Source organism: Sphaerodactylus townsendi, linkage group LG08 (assembly GCF_021028975.2).
Source record: "Sphaerodactylus townsendi isolate TG3544 linkage group LG08, MPM_Stown_v2.3, whole genome shotgun sequence".
Lineage (NCBI taxonomy): Eukaryota > Metazoa > Chordata > Lepidosauria > Squamata > Sphaerodactylidae > Sphaerodactylus > Sphaerodactylus townsendi.
Genome location: NC_059432.1, coordinates 42,529,004 through 42,544,607, shown reverse-complemented (window position 1 = coordinate 42,544,607; position 15,604 = coordinate 42,529,004).

Below are 15,604 nucleotides of genomic sequence, written 5' to 3'. Positions count from 1 at the left end.
CCTGGCACCACCCAAATGAACAATTGACAACAATATGAGGGGTTACAGTCTATATACAATATCAAAAAAGTATTCAGTGCTGAAACCAGACTACAATGCGATTATTATCATTTATTCCTCTGCATTTTCATCCTATACATTCATATTCTAAAAACACCTATGAAATACAAATACAAAATACCTATATATGATTATACTCAAGCAAGTACATATCCAGCATATAGAGCAACTTGAAATGGTACAGTACAGCTAATTACCTATGCAAAATTGCTCCTCACAATCATGAACAAGTTCATTTCAGCCACACATAGCTCCTTATGATGAGTTAGTAAAGTTCTAATAGCTTTTCTTCTTACTTTACATGAGTTCAACTGGCATGAAGTTGCTCCTTATAATCAAGATGAGAAAGGTCGGTGGAGCAGCAGAGTCTCCTTCACCAGAAAGAAACGAGTCACTGGTTTATTTATTTCATGCTTTGCTTGTAATCATGCACCTCTTCAGAACCACATCAAAGCTGCATATTCATTCCTACAAAATCATTTAATACATTTGTTTATCGTGCAAAAAATTATCTTAACATGAATTATCCTGGATACAATATATATCAAAATCACTATTACAAAGAGGAGTTACTTACCCTCCCGCCAATCCCCTTGCTACTCTCTCTACTAGGTGGATTTTTTTTTTATCCTCCCCCTCTTTTAAGCTGGTTTTTGAGCTCAGTAGAAGTGGGGTGTTTGCCATCTTAGTTGTGTGGGGATGTGTAGATTTTAACGCTTTATAGTTATATAGTTAGTTTTGTAGGGATGTATTGTATGCTGTTTTATGAATGGTTGTGAACTGCCCAGAGGCTGAAAGGGGAGGGGAGATATAGAAATTTAATAACATTAAATAAAAATAAGTTACTCTGATCCCCCATATTGAAACTTTTCTGTACCGTGACCATGAAATCTGCAATTATAGGGGATGGATCAGGCTGCTGTCTAGCTTGTAATGCTGCCAGTACCATCCAAATGAAACCAGGTAACATCAAGTGTGGGTTCAACTAGCTGATTTATATAACTGGCTGGTCTATAACACTGTTTATTTCAATAAGCTTATGATTTTGAGGGTGGCCTGCACTCCAGTTACAAACTCAACTTGCATTTCTGCTGGCCCTCCTTATCACTGTCTGCACAACCCTATGTGCAGAGAGGTGCCTGCGTTTGTCTTTCTCCTCTGATGTGCTGCAAAGCAACTACCAAGTTCAGAAGATGCAGCTTAACATCAAGGGCATTTCTTGCTGCCCAAGGTGGGCAAAAGGAGGAGAAGCAGTCCTGGTAATCACACAAGCACACACCATTGGTTGGACAAATTTGCTGGATACAGCTTGCTTATTAATTACAAACACCACAGAAGCAAAAGCACAGCATGGGGATGGATCTGAACTGGATGGAATGCCTGCCAACCCAGCATCCCTCATCCCAGCAAGACTGCTTGGGGGGACCTATTGGGTGGCTAGGGAATTCGAGTGACATGGGGGTGCTGGTCTGTACCTGGTGCTCTGCTTGGCACTGGGGGTGTAGACCAGCTGCTCACCCATGCCTAGGCATGCAGCTTAGTGGCCTGCCAGGTCTCTTATGGGGAACTCCATTGAATAGGGAGGCAGGTAAGCAGGCACTACCTCCCGCCAAAGGATCCAGCCCCATGCCCAGCCTGCCAAAAAGCACAGAGGAGTGTAACACCCTCCCACATGCACTCCCACTAATGCTCCTAAGCCTGCAACTACTCCACCAGCACACACCTGACACCATGGAGCCAGATGTCTGAACCCCACTCTGAAAGGTGCACCCTGTTGGTACAGTGCAGACCCACTAGATGAAAAGAAATGCCCATGGGAATGATCACATATCTGCCTAGGGACTGCACAAACCAAGTGACCGCCTTACAGGTCCTTCTCCTTGCAAAGTCCACCTTCAAACTTCCTTAAAGGGAATGCAAAATTCCCAGCAGAAAACTTGCACTCAAAAAGCTAACTACTGGCCTGTTTAGATAGGATCCTAGCAAAAGGAGCAGCTCTGAAAATGTGATTGGGGTGGTGGTGGCCACCTATGTTGTCAGTGGTCCAGCCATGGATGTCTCAGAAAAACCCAACCCACTTTGGCCAGGGCTGGGAATGGGCTGGGCACCAGAAAAGGACTGTTGGGACTTTCCCCCTTCCTGCACTGAGTCCTGGGGTGTGGCCAGAGTAGCATTCTACATCTGAGGCACTGGCAATGCCTCTGGTTATAGTTCTAGCACCACTTATCTAAAATTGCCTTTGAAACAGACATTTTGAATAATGCCTTTTGCCCAGAGTAATTTCTACCTCCAGACAAAGAGGATTGTTTTTTATCGTTACGAAGTTCCACACTATAATGAAAAAAGCATATAATTCTGCCCAGTGTTAACTCTTGTAAGACTCACAGATTTCAGTGGAAGAGATTTAAGCATGTGCTTAACTCTCACATTGAAATAAGTTGACTCTAATATTACCATCCTTACCACCACAATGGACTTAGGTATAACACTGGTTAGGATTCCACTGTAAAATGTATAAGTTCTCTAATATTTCACTCAAAGCACATACATCAGAGAAGGTATCATTGGGCATAACCTATTCCAATATTAGAGGTATCTGAAGGGAGGACAGATACTAGAATCATGGTAGAAGAAGTATGGCAGGGTTTTATTGTCACCTTTCCCCCCAATATCATTTTCCAGTCAGAACCAACTGCCAGTTGCTACTGGCTGGCTGTTCCTTCTCCCTACTGTGGCTGATAGCAGGTTGAATGGCAGACATTTCTATTCAGGAAACAATTATTCAAGTGCAGGGGTCCTAATCCAAATCCCCCTCCCAACAACTGCTTTAATAAAACTAAGGCCATTTCCGCACGGCCTCCCTGTCGCCTCCACGCCGGCAAGAATTCCGCCGGCGTGGAGGCAAAGGCCGTTCATGATGCACGCATGCTTTGAGGTGGCCTCCCAACGAAGCCGGCAAGAGCTGGACTCCGCACAGAGCACGCCTCTTCCCCCTGCCCGATTCCCACTCACCTTGTCCCCGCCGCCGCCTGCACTGGCGCCGAAGCTCACCGCCAGCTGCCCTCCGAGCCTCCAGGAGGGTCGGAGGACCAGCGTGGGCGGGGCTTCGACGGCCAGCAGGCTGTATGACGGGGACAAGGTGAGTGGGACGAGGCAAAGTCGGCCAGCGTGCAACGGTTCCCAGAGGTCGCGGTTCGCACTGCGCCGCTGGGAAGACAGCTGTCCCCAACAACAACCCTTTAAAGGGTTGTTGTTTAGAAGCGGCCTGACGCCTTAAGCCCTGGGGAAGGGGCGCGCAACCTGGGGCGGCGTTTTTACCGCCTCCCCCAGGCCCTGGGGAAGGGCGAGAACAGCGGCCTGGGGGCAGCGTGCCATCACTTCCCAGGCCGTCAAGTTTTTTGGCCCATGCGAAAAGGGCCTAAGACACCAGGAAAGCAGATCTTTCATAAGAACATAAGAACTAGCCTGCTGGATCAGACCAGAGTCCATCTAGTCCAGCATTCTGCTACTCGCAGTGGCCCACCAGGTGCCTTTTTTGGGGAGCTCACATGCAGGATGTGAAAGCAATGGCCTGCTGCTGCTGCTCCCGAGCACCTGGTCTGCTAAGGCATTTGCAATCTGAGATCAAGGAGGATCAAGATTGGTAGCCATAGATTGACTTCTCCTCCATAAATCTGTCCAAGCCCCTTTTAAAGCTATCCAGGTTAGTGGCCATCACCACCTCCTGTGGCAGCATATTCCAAACACCAATCACATGTTGCGTGAAGAAGTGTTTCCTTTTATTAGTCCTAATTCTTCCCCCCAGCATTTTCAATGAATGCCCCCTGGTTCTAGTATTGTGAGAAAGAGAGAAAAATTTCTCTCTGTCAACATTCTCTACCCCATGCATAATTTTATAGACTTCAATCATATCTCCCCTCAGACGTCTCCTCTCCAAACTTTCACAACATATTCGGTGAGGAAGAAGTGGTTTTGGATTTCAGCTCTTCCTCGTCTTTTGTCTGCCTCATGTATTTTGCTCTAAAATAAAATATATTTGATTCCATGGTAAAATGACTACTAATTGAAGAGGCCAATAAAATGAACTGATTGGCATATCATAGGAACTTCCATATGAGATGGTGTTTAACTGTTTATCAAATTTACACTAATCTATCAACAGTTATCTAGAACTCTAAAAATGATTTCACCGGTTTGAAATCAGCTCATATCTATTCTCTTTCAGTTTCCCCACAAACCAGACAAAACAAAATGCATGATAAGATTAGATGGAGAAAATGGATTTATGTGCTTGTGTGACTGCTTAATATGAATGACCTAAAAATCCTGGGTCATAATCTATACAATGAATATGCAGTATACTTCTGAGGTGGGTGCCTATGAAACATCTGTTGACTATACATAATGGCACTGCAAGTTCACCTGTCTGAGACTACTTCAAGCGTGTGAAGGTGGAGGTGGAAATTATCCTCTATACCTTATCTGGTGTTATGAGGCCCCATTAATCTCCTGAGTTTCAAGAGAATTTCAAGCTAAGGGAAAGCAGCACCTCTTAAGTATGGAAGTTGAAGAATAGAAAGCATTCACCATAGTGTATGGAATAAAGATGGAAGGAACACTGAGTTAGCAGTATGTTGAAAAATGGAAATTATGGGATACATACCCAGAGCTCCACATACCCAACAGAGCTCCCACATTCTCATCACAGCCTCCTGAAAAAAAAATATGATTTATGCAAGCAACAAATTATACAAATTACATGTGGTACTTGCTAACAAGTACTGCATGATTTACTCCTCCCACCCAAATTTAGCATAGATCATTTCAAAATGTTTAACGCTAATCAGTTAAAAAAATATAAAACACTTATCTGTCACTGTTATGACAAGCCAATTTAATTACCAGACATATGTCAACCAGTGTCATTTTAATGTAATAAAACATTAAACTGGACCTTGTGCTTGATGGGAAACAAAATTATTCATTGAATATTAGAGCAGCAGACCTCCCACTGTTCTTTTACAAATGGTTGAACTGCCACGAGGTTGTGGAAGTTAACATGTAAATTGCTACCGAACCTATAATTTCTGTAGTGAATCCCAGAAGGTTTTCATTTCAGTCAAACACATGTGTCTTCTTGGAACCACTTATAACTTGGTGAAAATATCCAAAATTTGAATATATCACAAGTAATTATCAAATACTGGTTTACTTTTCATGACATAGACTGAGCACTGGAATGTTTAGGTTTAAGAAACCGTGGATTCAAGAGGATTTTTAACCCTAACTCTAGAAGTTAATAATACAATTTACAGTAGTAATCTGAAAACACAGTCATGTCCAGTGGCAGCAGAAGACTGGTGACCAACAAACAAGCATGTTGTGGGAATCCAAGTAAAGCAAAGCAGCTACCAGACTGACAGGCAGGTGAACTGGCAAACTAGTCCGGACTGTGTGATAACAGCTTGGAATTTACACAAGAGGCCAGCTGTTCAGAGTGAAGGAAGCAAGGCTTTGTGTACCACATTAGGTTTTTGTATCACCTGACAACCAGCGAGTCAGTGAACTGTAGTACCCTTTGGCCATTTAAGTTGTAACAAACGACTGAATAGCAGACCAGCAGCTCTTTGTTCTGCTTAGATGTCGTGGTGCTACATTTGGTCTGACTGATAAAGTTTCTGGTTCAAGGCCCCAGCACTTTACAGGTAGCCTTATAAAAGCTTTCTGATATTATTGAATTGAAAATCAGTATGTCTTTTGAACAGATATCCTTTTATAGCTTGTGTATGGGATCTCCAGGTGTCATCTTATATACGCTAAGAAAAATAAGAAGCACGTAGAGTTTACAAAGCTGATTGTGCTCTTCTGAGGTTATAATCTGGACCAGGGTTCACTAAGGATTAGCCTTGGAACTGGTGCCAGTGTCTTTCTTCAACTGCATACATTGGAGAAATGACTTCCACATCATTGGCTGTGATTACACAGTTTCATCACAAACAGGTCTCACTGTAGAAATTAAATATGTTGATAATTCACTGTAAAGCATTTCCTTTTACAGAATTTCATGTCAATTTATATCAGGAAAAGTATGTGATTCTAACACTGTGTATAAATAGGGGTATCCATTCTAAAATTCCCAAGCAAAGATTATAAACAGAAATCTCTGTTTCAGGTCATTACTTTAATTTTCCAGAACAGTTACACAAATCTGGGATTCTTAGGCATTACAGGGAAAAAAAACCTCCCCACAGAAAATCCATGTTGTTTGTGGTCAGGTGCTTACCATCAGCAACAGCAAGCATTTTGTTTTTCTTTGATTCTCTGAATTTCCCAGGCAGTGGACTGGAGAAGGTCACTCCTGGCCAGTGCAAACCTGGTGCCAGGCCCAACAAAGGGTATTTTCAGCCTGTTTCTTCTGCCCTCCCTGCTTTGTGGGAGCAAGCCCCCTTTTCTTGCTAGTAGAATACCTGGCGGTATCTTTTTCAGTAGCTTGTAGAATTTGACCCATGGTCCAATTCTCTTGAAACAGGACAGGTCTTTAGTGATCAGTAAGCGCTAGCTACCCTGCAGTTTTTGGTGTCCTGTGGTTTAAATGTAACAGCCAGTCCAGACACCCACACCCACTCCCCACACCTCATAGGCAATAACAGATGAACTGCCATTCTAGGTCACTTCCCTGTTCCTCACTTGTGAAAGGAAACAAATAATAGGCTACAGTTGGAAAGGATGGCATATGCAGAGTTTTTGGGGCATCAGTTTTAAAAAGTATCGTCAGACAGTCACTGTAACAGTAGGAAAATGTAATGAATGCAGATAGGTGTTTCCTATGCTGCTGGCTGGCTCCACGTTGTCCCAACCAGTGGAGAGAACTGCACCTGCACCAAGAACAACTATTTTCAGGGTCTGTAAAATCAAACCCTTTTATTCAATATACTTGAAAGGGGGGGGGTTAGAATGGAGGCAGGACTATGTTCTGGGCAAAGTTTGTACTATTACCTTTAAAAATTAGCTGCTCCATATCCTTGAATTGGTTTTCCATTAAAAACAATGGTCCCCAAACTCCAGAACTCAAAAAGCCACATGGATTTTAATCCTGAACTGGTAATATTCTATCAAAAAAATCAGCAATCACAGTATAACCATATCCCAGAATCCTGAATTCAAAATTACAGCCTTTTTCCCCTCAGAGCCCAGCCCTAGCATAAAATAAAATGCACAATAATCAGCATTCTGCATCCAGTACATCAGCCTCTGGCCTTTTTACTTAGATCCATTTTTGCCTTAACTATAATATGGTGTGTCTTTCTTGAATGGTTTGAAATTATTATTGCATCATGGTGAAAATAAATTACTTACTTCTACAGGCCCTTTTCTGCACAAACAAAATAAAACATTTTGAGGCAGGAAATAGTAGTAGCATTTATTGTACTAGCCATAGATTGTCGCAATCAATATATAAAACAAACATTAAAAGACATATACCGTGACTACAAATGAACTACATACCAAAGATAAAATCTTCTGAATTAAAATTGTCCAGAATAAAACCGAAACTATTATAACATCCATTCATTTCTGTTAAATATTGTATAATACAATAAGCATATCTCATTACCAGTTGCCTATATCAATGTATCAATGGGGAATGTAAAAGCACAAAGTGCAATATCCAACACAAAATATGACAAGCAATACAATCAATATAGCCTGATATATTTGAACACAGAAGGGGAATGGGGTACAATTTGGCTTTGTTCAGAGTCATTAGGGCCATTTTCTTCTTTATAAATACTGATAAAAAGATGAAAGTGGCCACTTTTAGCGTGACTATTGGGAACACATCCGCCAGAAGATAATTAACTTTGTCCTCATCTGCCCCTTTAATATCTGTCAAAATACCTGCAAGATATTTATCACGTATATCTCATAAAATGAGCAGTTCAGGAGATAGTGAGAAATATCTTCCACCTGGTTCATTCTGCAACTGTGCAAATGCTGATCTTTTGACCTTTTATCATATCTACCGTGAAGATCCTCAGTGTGGAGGGTAAGAAAGCCCAAGCTGGTAAAGGTTTTCCTGAAAGGTAATAGGCATAGATTTTATTTATTTTGATTTTTTTTAAATAAGGTGCAAATTTTGTGAGGGCCACTCTCTGTCATAGAGTCTATCTCTATTAAGTAACCAATCACAAACTTTGCTTGCCTCCCAAATCTTGATTTTTTTCAATCGATGGAATCTCATAAAGCTTTAAGATAGGGTCCAGAAGATCCCTCCATTCACCATTCCTTTCCATATGCTTGTAGGTATATTTAACCAACACACAGTGCAATTTTAGGATTTCCAAAAATCAGTGTGGTAAAGTCACAGAGATTCTGGAAATTTCTAAAGCAATGTTGTGATGTTATTGCCAGATACATAACTAGAACTGAAATTGCAACAGCATCATGATATTCCTTTTTTCCATTTTGTTCTGAGTGCTACATTAAGCAGTAGTCAGAGCCCAGAAGAGTGGTACCCTGGGGTGGGGGGTTTACCACTACTGGCATCCCAGTACTAGCCATTACTGATGTTTTTTCATCCCAGTACTTCATATAACTGGAGCTGATCAACTCATCAGTGGTTCCCCACTACTTACTTCCAATACATCCCATAAGCACTGGGGAAAATATTTGTTCAGGAGCCAGTGTGGTATAGTGGTTAAGAATGACAGGCTCTGGTCTGGAGAACCAGGCTTGATACACCATTCCTTCACATAAAGCCTGCTAAATGACCTTTGGCTAGTCACAGTTCTTTCAGAATTCTCTCAGCTCCACCTACCTCACAAGGTACCATTTGTGGGGAGAGGAAGGCAATGTGATTGTAAGCCATATTGAGACTCCTTAAGGTAGAGAAAGCAGGATGTAAAAGTGTACTTGTCGTGCAAGAGGGGAGCCATACTTGAATGAAGAAGGCAAGGGCTCAGAGGAATTGAAAATGAGTTTGGAGGAAAAGGCATAGACAAATAAGGGAAGTTAAGAGAGAGAGAGGAAGAAGAGGGAGAATTATTCTGTACCATATGGGACACAAACTTTAGGAATGCCAGGAAGTTTTGGTGGACCAGCCTCTGATTTGGAAATAAGTGAATAGTGAGATACTCCCTGTCACAAGGGGCACGATCAAAACCAGGGTAAATTAGCATCCCTTTGTATTAGTATTTAATGGAAAAGCAAACAAAATACTCTAGTAAAAACACTAAAGGAAAAAATAGTCCAAGCTCTGCAGCTTGGGATAAGCAAGCACCTTTTATGCAGACTTTGAATATCCATTAAAATATAGAAATCACTGTCAACTGTAGTGATGTAGTCTAGTTTCCATAATTGTTCATACACACACACACTCACACACACAAATGGCTGCTGCAGGGTCCTTCACTCTCACTCTCCACTTTCTACTTCCATAGCTAGGTATCCATCATATGTCTATCTCTGACATTTGCTCTGCAGCAACTGTTCAGCCCTTCTGATTTATTTCTCTTTAAAGATGTTGAATTGTTCCCAGTGTAGCAATCATGTTCTGCACCTATGCCCCTCAATTCTGGCATAGTTAGAATTAGGATCCTTAATGCAAATATTTATTCCCTAGAGAATAACAATAATTTAATAAGGACTAAAATAGCTTTCTCATTGGACCAGGCACCTTTGGGATATTTTTTTTTCTGGGTCAGTTTCCATCCTTTGGCCTTGAAATGTAAAGGTTAAGTGTACATTTCTTCTGAAGACCACGAATGAATTTCATATCTGATTGATTCTAGCCAGAGACCCCATAAATACGCATTCCAAATGGTAGATAGGTTAATAAGTCCACTCATTTCAACATCTGCTATCGATAACGCATATGAGTACCTCTCATATTTCACCAGCAAAATTGAAGTGACTCAGAATCAACATTGCATCTCAAGTATCAATGATCATCCCTCCCTTATCCCCTCTCCCTGTGTGATTCTTCAATGGACCTTGAATCTTTCACCCCTGTCACTGCTTTTTTATCATTATCTAAGGTGATCGGTCAGCTCTATGCTACCACCTGGCTCTTCGATCCTATGCCAAAAGTACTATGGAAAACTGTCATTCCTCAGCTCATTCCACTTATAGAGAGTCTCATTAACACCTCTCTTCCCTCTGGCTATTTGCCACTACTATTTCAGATGGCTGTTGTTACTAAACAGACCAAAAACACTATGTTAAAATACCTCTGAGGATCTGAGTTAAATTCATAAAAGCCCGGTAATTCAGTGTTAAATAAAATATCCCATCTTTCACATGCCTTACCAGATCCCAAATGTCTGTCAGTTCACTTGGACACAAAATGTGACCCATGTTGTCTAACAAGATTTATACGTCGCATGTAACAGATGCTACATGGCTAAAGAAATGATTAAAAATATCAAGGTGAAACATTAAAACAGCAGTGCTAAACAAATGGCCCAGAAGCCTTAACAGGCCTTATAGAGTCTCCTATAGGGCTTATGGAAATCCAGCATGTTCCACACAAATTATTGAACTATCTGTATGGCTAGGAAGCTGATGTCAAGAAGGTAACTGACCACAGTCTGCAGCTTCATGCCTCAACATCAGACATCATTCCCTTTAAATTAGGAGTGCAGGTATCCATTAATAGATGGAGAACAGGAGAATGGATCGTTATAAATGATTATAAACAAATAATGTGCCAGAGCTGCAGGGGGTAGGGATGGGGAAATCTAATTTTTAAAAACATTAGTGCTCAATGGGGTGGAATGAGCCCAAAATGGGAGGGGCAGTACATAAATTTAATAAAATAAATAAATGATGGGTTACTGTTGAATTCAAGTGGACTTGACATGTTTGAAGAAAATGCTAAAGGTGCGGGCCCTGAGTATCTGCTTAGTGGGGAAACTGGTCTTCTGCATTTGACCCTCTTGCACTGCAAAAAAAGTGGTGGGCAAAGATGAATGACTTGGCTGTTACAGTCTCCATATCATCTATTGTTTGGCAGCCTGATTCTGTTTATCTGTAGAAATGCAAGCACTGGCTTGTTCTACCACTGATAACATGACTTTCTGCATCCTTAATTCTGGCAGAGGCCTCTGCAAGGCTGTGCTGGCTTCCATGGCTCTGGTGGTTTCCAAAAGGTGCAATAGACTTGGAGTGCTTCCAGCATACTTTACTGCTGAAACTACATATTATTAAAAACAGACACAGAAACTTAAACTTTGAGGAACAGAAATATCTGAAAAAGTATTTGTCCTTGCTCAGTACAATGCAATACAAAACAGTAAAATAATGGGTATGGGCACAAAGCTTGGTGATGGATATGGTTCCACGTTAACCTATGCCGATTATCTATAAGAGTCAGACTGTGAACCAAAAATGTTCTGCAGCCAATCAGTTGTGCATGGTAACATAGGTATGATAAAATATGCTTCTTTGTGTTGTTAGGTAGCTTCTTATGAGAATGCAGCAATCCCTGATAGCTAAGACCTGATAGCACCCAGTCATAACCAATCCAAGTTTGCATCTCCAGCCAGTATTGTAGTTTGATCATTTGCATGAAGAGTTTTGCATTAGCAACTGATATCCAGGGGCATACCATCCAGGGGGACATATGGGGTCATACGAGTCACAAGGAGGGGTGGAAAATTGCCCCCAAATCTGTACAGCACCACATAGATTCAAAAAAATGTGAAATGGCCATCTATTTAAAAATCTGTACAACACCGTAGAGTGAAAAACTCTCTAGCTATTTACATTCTTATGGACTCTCCCCTCTCTGAGTCTGAACTCCTCTGGAACTGTCTAAATCAGGCAGAAGAGCAAAGGTGAAATGTGGTGGGGTCTTGGGCCAGGAACTCTCAGCAAAACCTTCCTTACAAGATAGTTACGAGGATAAAATAGGAAGAACAATGTTGTGAGCCACTTTGGATCCCCATTTGAAAGAAAAAGTGTGAAAATGCTTGCTTGGCGTGGTAGTAGTGCGTGTGTGTTATTATTGTCTTGCGCAGCGCTGTATATTTTACCTAAATATTATGTCCCTATTCATATTTATGTTATTAATGACATTACAAAGAAAGTTATATTAGGCTTAATAAAGAAATGGATATCGTTATCTAAAAAGTGTCTTGCTGAATCAGACCAGTGGTCCATTTCGTCCATTCTGTTTCACACAGGTACAGCACTTAGCCACAAATGGGTAAATCAATTAATACAGCATATCGTATGCTAAACTGTGATGGGAGATGAGTGCAGTACGGTTCCAGTGCTCAGTTGGTTCACTCCAAAGGATCTGAAGACTAGCAGAAGATGAATTCAAGGATTTCTTCTTCTTCTGCATGAAGACAAACAGAAACAAAAAATACATGACACAAAAGACATATAGGAAAGTAACAGGGAATTGTTTCACCCAATTAATGTGAACTTTTTCACAGCACGTCACATTGTCTCCAACACAAATTTTGGAAAACTGTCCAAGTACACAAGATTGAAATTAGCAAAACTCTGCCAAGAATGTAATTCCAAAGTGTAATACCACATCCAAAGTATATCACTCCAAATCATGCAGCAGGCTTTTGCAAGATGTAGGAGCATAAACAATAGGCATCAACTCAAGTGCTGGTGTAACACTTGGAAGCATAAGCTAATGACCCTGAAGCAAGAATAATATTAAATTAGTCATACAGAGGCACAGAAGTTGTTCAATGACTTCCAGCCTGTTTTTAATGTCATCTCAGCATACAGCTCTTGCTGCAATTGAATATTGAGTGGCATCCTTCTGTCATATCAATGTCTGGAATTGTATTTCAGGTCTTGAAGTTTGCTTTCAAGATTATTGATCATGTAATCTTGTTCTGTGACCTGGAACATGTCTGCCAACAGAGTTTCTTTGTGTTATAGTGGTTGAAGTTGAAAAGGTAAGTTGCTGTCATGAGCTCAGGGAAAAGACACATTGAATGGCTACTAAAATGCATGGAAGTGCTTTGCAAAGTGCCACTTGCCTGTTGCTGCCACCTATTTACAGGCACCATTAAGTAAACCAAGAAAAACAACTGAAGATTCAAGCTGGATGAAAGCTACACCGTTTATTTAGAATCAAACTGTATATTTTCAAAATAGAACCGCAGGTTCCTTGATGACATACTGGCTGCCTTCGACATCACAACCAAGCCAAATTAAAGTCCTCATCTTTACATACCCCTTTCTCCTCCCCTTAAATGTTATGCCAAGATTGAAGACTTCCTGATTTAGAATTGACCTCAAGTTTTCACAACGCTAAGAAACAGTAGTTTGTCTCTTGCTTGCCAACTATGATGCTAAACCAAAATTAAACTGTACTTACAAACCCTGGTTTGTAGGCAGGCAAGACAAACCACAATTTGTTTAAATGTCCAATTTCGACATTGTGACAAATTGTTGTTACTTCTAAACCAGGCAATATTTAGGTACATTCCATACAGACACTTTAAAACATTTTAAGGCAGGAAATAAAACATTCCCTCTAAGGAGTTTTACACCCTTTTTACCCCAAAATGTTTTATTTCCAGTCTGAAAATGTTTTAAATGCATCTTCTTTTATACCAATCCTTTTAGCGAGACATTTTCAAAACATTTTCACTTCCTGTGCAATCTCTTAAAGACGTTTCCCATGCCTCTCTGCAGTCCCCAGACTTCCTCCCTGGTGCCATTTTCTGAGCTCTCTCCAGCTGTCTCACCTATTCATTGTCATCAGTTTGGGGGTGGCTATTTGGGGAGGATGGAATCTACATAGCGTTGATTATAGGAGCTGTGGTGAATCACAGCACTAAATATTGAATCATCAAATCCATGAAGAAGTTTTTAAAAAACCTTCACAAAATAGTGGATAGGAATTGTTTCCAATGGGTAAGTATGGACAAAAGGGAGAATTGAAAATTTTTTGCAAGCATTTGGGGGGACCTGTGCAGAAAAAGCTATTATACAGAGGAGAGGAAAGGAACGTCCTTGAGGACTTGAAAGCATCATTCTTGGCCTGCACACAACTCTTAAGTGTGCAGATAGATATGTGGTTGAAATAATTTGAACTTTGAACACACGTTTCTGCCTTGAAATTGTGCGTGTATTTAAACTACTTCTAACACTCTTAAAATGTTACTTCTGCCTTTACTCTGACTACTTTTAATGCTGATCTTTGTATTATAGTAGTTGTCAAGAGCTATAATTAAAGTTAAATTTCAACTTCCATTGTTCCTCTCATTTTTTCATTTGTTCATAATTAAAAAATCCTCTGTGCTAAAATTGTCAGTGCGTGATCTCATCCCAAAGGTATTTTTTTTAAAAAGCAAGCGACAAAAATTAGTTCAACTATTTTCAGTTGTACAGACATTAGAAATTACTTCTTTCCACTTTATTTCAATTGACAGTTTTGTAATATATCTGAAAACCAATTTCATGTAAAATTTCACCCCTGTATTTTTATTAGTACAAAGAGGGGACTAATAAAAGCGATTTAAATGTGTATAAAATGTGTTAAAATGTGTTGTAGTTATAATTATTGTATACACACCAGTTTGTACTTTAATTTTATCCATGGCAAAATCTGTCCCAAACCATGTGTTTCATCAGGTTCAAGTGATCAAGACATAGCCAATTCTCTTTGGCATATTCGAAAGAATAAATTATGACAACTACATCAATGGACAGAATTAAGGGCAAAACTGGATAGCCCAAATATTCCCAACAAGGCATAATGTACAGTGAAATATGTTGAATATTGCACCAAAGGGTTCGGTATTATTGTACACTTAAAACAATTTCTTCATTCACATCACTTTCTCTTCCCCATAGTCAACCATTTGATGAAAAAATAACTGATACTGAAATACATGATTTGTAAGAGCTCAGTCTGGATCTGCTGGAATCCAAATGTTCAAAAGTGATTTCAGTTTTGTACATCTCACCTGAAAACCTCCTCAATTCAAAAATAAATGTGCCCATTTAAGAACTCAGAGTTGATATGAAAAACAGCTTTTAGAATATCATTACTTTGAAATATGACTCAATCAAAAGTCAATATTACCATAAAATGCATGAGTTAGGCAGGTCGTATAGTTGGCCCCCTGCAGAATGGGCAAGATCTGTGTAGTTTGAAATACACTTCACAGGAATTTCAGAATAAAAGGATGAAAAAAGTCTTCTGAACTCTCAAGCTATTTTTAATACATAGATCATATGTATGTGAAATAATGTAATCAAGAAAAAAAATCATAAATGGCAGTGACATTCTTTTCTACAGTTGAAAATGAAATACACAGATGTGTGACTGATTGGAGCATTACATGAGCCATTGGTCCTAGTTTATTTTATTTACTTTACTCTTCTTAACAGGGACCCACGCAGCTTACATCATTCCCCTGTCCCCATACATTTTATCAACACAACAACCTTTTGAGGCAGGTTAGGCTAATTATATCTGACTCAGAGGTGGGCTAAAAATGGTATTTTTCAGGTTTATTAAACCCAGAAATTTTTGAAAACCCCCAAACAAGCTGATACA